The following is a 6,925-nucleotide window of genomic DNA, read 5'->3' as shown; positions in this document are numbered from 1 at the left end:
ATCTTTGTTGCAACTTTGTTTTTTCTTCCAAGCACGTAACATAATCTAGACCTACAATGTTTGTAAATCTAATTTCATTTCTATGATATTTACCTTTTAGCAAAAAAAAAATATTCTCACCATACAAGAGTAGCTGGAAATGTTGAAGCTTTAACTCCCGTAGATGGACAATGGACAATGTAAAACAATACTTTTCACAAATCTTTGGTTGAGTTTATTGCACGAACATATGAGCTGAGATGACACACTAGCTCAATTCATACACTTTCTGCACAAAAACAAAATAAGACACTCTGGCTGTCCCAGAGGCTCATTAATACAGTTATTTTTTATATAAACTATTAAGAACATTGTAGAAAAAGGAGTGACGTTGCTGTCAAAGACACTTCCGTGGAAGAGATGCCTTCTCTCCAAATCTGACACTTTCCTTTTATATCTCTTCTCCCTCATTTCTTTCTATTTTTATTAGTTTTATCAATTATTCAAATTTGAATCTTTCGTTTTTGGACCCACAATCATTTCTTACTTACCAATGGTATTTGTGAAGCTTGCAAAGCCCTAGAAGTGAAAAGTAAACTACACAAGGAGGTATATTTTCAATTATTCCACTAGAATTGAAAAGTAAATGCAGTTTGACCAATTATATTTTTCGTAATTAGGTTATTTCTCTCTCTCTCCGATAAAAACATTAAGTAAAACAATAACATTGAATATAATACATAGTAGTAACTAAATACCATACTAACCATCTCTACTATATAAAATGAACTATTTTCAAGCTTTTTCAAGCTGTCCACATCAGCACAAATATTTAGAGCCAATGAAAGTTACATGTCATACATTTCATTTTACTGCCACGTCACATTGAATCTTAGCTCACTCGCGTACAATAATTCGCGTCTCATGGAGTTCTTCTTCTTTGTTGTTATCTGAAAGACGGTTGCGATTTCAGCCTCTCAATTCTCTTTAGTAATGTCAGATCTATCCACTAAACTTTCATTATACATTTATTTGGCAGACATGGTACCCTTCCAACTCCCTCATTGTGGAGCTTATATAAATTCTCATTCTCACTCGAAATCCTAAAAGACATACAAGCTCCTCCGTTGATGGTCGGTGAAATCTACCGGGGTTGATCATGTTGCTCAATTTTGACAATGTCTCCGCTGGCTTATCAGAATCTGAGGTCTGTTTTCGTTTAATTGGTCTGGAGCTGCTTATGATTGATGAACATGTATGGATGATTATCTACAACTATTAATTCTCTCTCTATCTTCAATCCCTCTCACTAATGAAATTGAACACAAGCTACAGTTGGTCAGGGATTCATCTCATCAAATTGGGTTGTACGATACCAAGGGAATCTCAACTGTGGAACAATCTATCGACTCATGAATTCTTTGCAACAAAAGCTAATACATCTATCTACAGGGTTGTTGATCACAATCTTACCATCCGTTTCACTCACAGTTCAGTCCTCTCGGAGCTTCAAGACAACCCAGTTGTGATTCAGAGAGATTGGTTCAGGTTTCACTCATTCCAAGAGTTTGAAGCTAATTGTGATCCTTGAGGTGATTTGTGTGGGAAGCTGACTTTCTGGTGCTAACATACAACTAATTGTTGATTTTATGGAAACATTTATCTTAGAAGTAACCCACCTCAACTTGACTAATTTCTTTAACTGTGTTGCAGAGATGAGGTCACCAATCCACAATCTCTCAACGAACATGCGGTCTTGGATGAAGTAAATGGTGGCTGGCAGCACTCGGTGAGTTTTATTTCACATATATCCTAAAGAGTGAGCAGATACGATTACATATTACCACCAGCCTTAGTATGTATATGTCTGTAACTGTCCCACAATTATAATTGGCAATCTCAGGGGATAACGTCTAGCTCTGGGACCAGGCTGTTAAGGAGTTCTATAGCAAGTTCAACGAAAGTCTCGCCACTCCTGCTGCTCTGTTAGTAACCACAGTGAACACTAAACATATTGGAGGTATAAAGTTTCCATGATTTAGTCAAGAACATCTTGATTTATCATGCACAATTTTATTGCAATTTTTAGCTGGCCAAAGGCATGAACCTAAGATCCCATCTATGTCTTAAACGTCTCCACATTTTGGTTATGAACAAATTTTTTTTCCTGCACGAGCTTATACCACCTTTACACAGCAAACTAAGTTCCCATTTTTGTGATTCTGGCCGTTGCAATCATTTTTAATAAACCTTTCTTTCAGCTCAAAGTCCTCAGGTATTCTTCGACAATGAGTTGGCTCCTACCATAGACTACTGAACATGGTAAGTATTTATACACAATACAATTAATATTTCTGAGCGTATTTGATTCATGAAACATGTTCAAGATTGGCGGCAAATCCACACATTGCTGCGACTGTAACGGAAGTAACCAAGATGGAGGGAGACCCCTACTATTGGAGAGATCTTTGCCTTTCTGAAACAAGAACCAGTTCATGTAATTTTTGAAAGTATGGGACCCATAAAGCATACATCATAAGTACATTAAACAACAACGTTTGACCAATTGTAGATGGTCTCTTTTGATTTTATTGCAACAATATATGCGTCGACCAGAACAAGGGGTGGTATTACATTGCCTGCAGTGACTGCCATACTCAGGCTAACAGAGGGCCAACTTCATTTATGTTTCCAAAAAATGTGGAGACTTCAACATCACTGGAGTTGCAATGTACATTACACAACGCTTATCTTTCACTTTAGCTTAGCCTGTTTGTTCACATATGGTTTTCCTTTGTAACAAGTACCGTGTCGGTGCTGAGATCTCCGCCTACGACTATGATGAGAAGGGAACTTTTGTGCTCCTTGGTAATGCTGGTCCTGAGCTAATTGGGAGGCAGGCGTCATAGCTTTTTGACAACTACAGTGAGGTTACTCATATTCATCTTATATTTCACCTCCCAAACAATATAAATTGACTGAAGCATTTTGATATGGAGGGTAATGGCGACATGGGTGCTAACCATGAGATGCCAGCTCCACAATGTATGGATACAATTGGTCAAACACACAAATTCAGTCTCCAACTAGAACTTTATAGCAACGAGACAAACCATAAATGTGACAAATGGTGTTTGTCCTTCTGTTCTGCCACTTATTAGAGTCGTAGCAGCACTCCTGGAGCAGTAAACGTCTGCAACACTGCCATAGGTGGAACTTGCAGCACATGGTCTTTAGCTGAGCCAAGTGCATCTAGGAAGGAGAGTGTCGTGCAGGAGAAAGCTAAGGACGAGACGTCGCTAAACCAGCCACAATCAAGGAACCCAAACCATAGTTGCTTGATAGAATCATTATCTATCTCTAAGTTGTTACCTTCTTTATCTTTTTTTCTTATCTTCCACCTTTTGTTAGGCTTTAATTTTTCAATACAAACGGTTTGGAAGGATTTTTTAACCAACAACATTTTGCTTTGCAGTTTTAAATACACATTTAAACTGGTATCATAATTACGTCTCCCTACTAACATAATCGTTGTTGTCTGATAAAAAAATGCTAAATCCTACAACACCAAAATAGTAGTCGAATTTGGTTAGATTAAAAAGTATAGTTCAACATACAAAATAGAATTGTAATCACTGAAGTCAACCTGAATTCCAACTTTAAAGTTAAACATTCTTAATTTTCCCTTTATATCACGGATATGCATCCAGCTTCTAAATAGTAAAAAAAAAATTAGAAATGTGAGAACTGAGACTGAACATCCTATTCAAGATCAACCCTTTTAAAAATTATACGTAGTATTTGTAGACAATAACAATTTTTACCTTTACCTTTTTTACCAAAAAAAAACATTTTTTACCTTTTCACTCATCTTTATTTCATTAGAATTTTTTTTTACATATTTTTTTATATTATATTTATATTCACTAAAAATAATCCATGTTTGTTTATCTTTAGCACATTTCATCTATTTTAAGTAGATTTAATCTTCACCTAATTATTTGAAACTACTACACCAGTTATTTTTATATTTCGAATGGATCTGCATCGACATCTCCAAAAAAGGACGGTCAAACACAATGGTTACGTCGAAATTTGTGGTTTTACGTTATCAAATTATATATACGCATAAACTTCAGAACGCTTGATACAAAAGGCTAAAATTTTCCAAACTCAAATTATTTCCAAGCTCAAACTTTGGATGTGCTTTATGAAAAAGTTATCAAAAGATATTATATATTTATATTAAAAATTCTTTAATCAGATAATCCGCGCGTAGCACGGACACAGACCTAGTACTATTAAAGGGAGTATTAAGACCACCTCCATCGGTGGGTTAAAGGAGGGGTTCTAAAAGAAAAAAGGAGAAAAATTAAATAAAAAATGGTATTAATGGACAGAACCGGTGCTTTAATAAGAGAGTTTAGAAGTGGTTAAAACCCCTTACGTGGCAGCAGGGTATTGGCTTGATCATTTTACGCGAAATGCAAAAAAAACTCGGCCTCTTCTTTGTCGGTTCGTCTCTCTCATCTTCGAAATCATCCATCTCTGTCTTTGGCGTCGATTGTGTCGAAATCTCTGAGGGAGATGATGAGAGCTCCCTTTCGTCGTCATCGATTCTGTCTCGGTGTTGTTGGATTCCGTCGAAATCCCTTCGTCGGATCTCTCTCTTCGTCCTCGATTCTCTGGAAATCTCCAACGGAGATGATCTATGATTCGTTAATTTCTTCGGCGATGTTCTCCTCCAGATTCGTGAATGCAATTACCGTGAAGGTTCTGTTTCTTTTATATTTTTCTTGCCGTGAATTGAATTCGTTTACAAGAACATTATTGGGAGATATATGGCTGTGTTGGTTGATGGTGGTAGAAAGAGAGATGGTGAGGTTGTTATATGGAATGTGATGATCGACGGTTACATGAGGCTTGGTGATTGTAAAGCTGCGCGCACGTTGTTCGATCAAATGCGTGTGAGAAGCGTTGTTTCTTGGAACACGATGATCTCTGGCTATTGCAAGTACGGGGCTTTCAAGGAGGCTGTGGAGATTTTCTGTGAGATGAGGAGAGTTGATTTGCGTCCTAGTTATGTCACTTTGGTTAGTGTTTTGCCCGTGGTTTTGCGGATAGGGTCGTTAGAGTTAGGATAGTGGTTGCATTCGTATGCAGAGAGTAAGGGAATCGAGTTTGATGATGTCCTTGGCTCTGCTTTGATTGATATGTACTCCAAATGCGGAGTTGTGGAGAGAGCAGTTGAGGTGTTCGAGAGGTTACCGAGGAAGAATGTGATTACTTGGAGTGCTATGATAAACGGGTTCGCTATACACGGCCTGGCGAGTGATGCTGTTGACTGTTTCTGTAGAATGAGGGAGGTTGGAGTTAAGCCTAGCGATGTTGCGTACATCAATCTCTTGACGGCTTGTAGCCATGTTGGGATGGTAGAAGAAGGGAGGAAGTATTTTAGTCAAATGGTGAATGTGGATGGTTTAAAGCCAAGGATTGAACAGTACGGGTGTATGGTTGATCTACTGGGTCGCTCTGGTCTTCTCGAAGAGGCTGAGCAGTTTATACACAACATGCATGTAAAACCAGATGATGTGATATGGAAAGCTCTTTTAGGTGCTTGCAGGATGCACGAAAACGTGGCGATGGGGAAACGTGTGGCTAATATTCTGATGGAGATGGTTCCTTAGGACAGTGGAGCTTATGTCGCTCTCTCAAACATGTACGCTTCTCAAGGAAACTAGTCAGAGGTTTCGGAGATGAGGCTGAGGATGAAAGAGATGGATATAAGAAAAGACCTCGGGTGTAGCTGGATCGACGTTGATGGTGTGCTTCATGAGTTTCTTGTGGAAGATGATTCTCACCCGAGAGCCAAAGACATCAACTCGAAGCTTGTGGAAATCTCAGAGAAACTGAGACTCATCTCAAAGGTTTATGAGAGGAAGATAACGGTAAGAGACAGGAAACGCTTTCACCATTTCCAAGATGGCTCATGCTCGTGTATGGATTATTGGTGAAAGTAAACAGAAGTACTTCATTGTTCATAGTTTATACACATGTTCTGTTATTTCTTTGCTCTCAAAACAATGATAATAATTAGTTTATACACATTGTTCATAGTTTACACACATGTTCTGTTATTTCTTTGTATTTTTCATATGTTTTTATGTCATTTATATTAAAAAATTTATGTGTGCTTTTATTTTAAATCATTCTACTTAAAAATAATAATTTAAGAACCCTTATGAGACTTTTCCATTGGAGGAAGAAAAATTAATTAGCACTTACAAAAGTTCTTAACTAATCAATTCACCTTATTAACCATTAATTTAATCATAAGAACCTTTTAAAGGTTCTAATGAATGGAGGTGTTCTAAGTTATCATATCCTGAGGAAGCCTCCCGCAATCATCCGATAACGCTTTAAAATAAATCATCCATAGAGATTTTACTCTATATGTTTTGTTAATTAGATATAGAGAAAACAGTCGATAAAACCTTGAACTTTCAAATTAAAGCCAAAAAAACCTTCAACTCTTGTTTGAGCCAAAAAAAATCTTTAATTTTTAAATATTGGTCGATTTAACTCTTATATTTTGTTGACTCGGTCATTTAAGAAACCCGAATAATCAACTGCTGAAATCGATTAAAAAATAAACGTATGTTAATACTCTAAACAACATCATTTTAAAAACTGATTAAAACATTGTTCAAACTTTGTCTTTTTCTTTTGTAAACACTTAAAGCATCTCTTTCGTGAAATCAGAGTGAAGAAGATGAAGTTTATTTGGGGCTCTGGTTTCACGAATGAGATGCTTTAAGTGTTTACATAAACAAAAAGAAGTAGTTTGATTAATGCTTTAATTAATTTTTAAAATGATGTTGTTTACAGAGTTAACAGACGTTGTTTTTAATCAGTTGACTATTCGAGTTTTTTAAATGGCTGAGTC

At 36.8% G+C, this 6,925-nt stretch overlaps 1 pseudogene; it reads left to right on the top strand.

Annotated features, from left to right (window-relative positions):
• Positions 1–1,157: 1,157 nt before the first annotated feature.
• LOC111211823 lies at positions 1,158–6,083 on the top strand (annotated as a pseudogene).
• The last annotated feature ends 842 nt before the right edge of the window (positions 6,084–6,925 follow it).

This window comes from Brassica napus, chromosome C9 (genome assembly GCF_020379485.1).
Source record: "Brassica napus cultivar Da-Ae chromosome C9, Da-Ae, whole genome shotgun sequence".
Taxonomy (NCBI): Eukaryota; Viridiplantae; Streptophyta; class Magnoliopsida; order Brassicales; family Brassicaceae; genus Brassica; species Brassica napus.
This window is presented reverse-complemented; position numbering and strand designations above follow the sequence as displayed.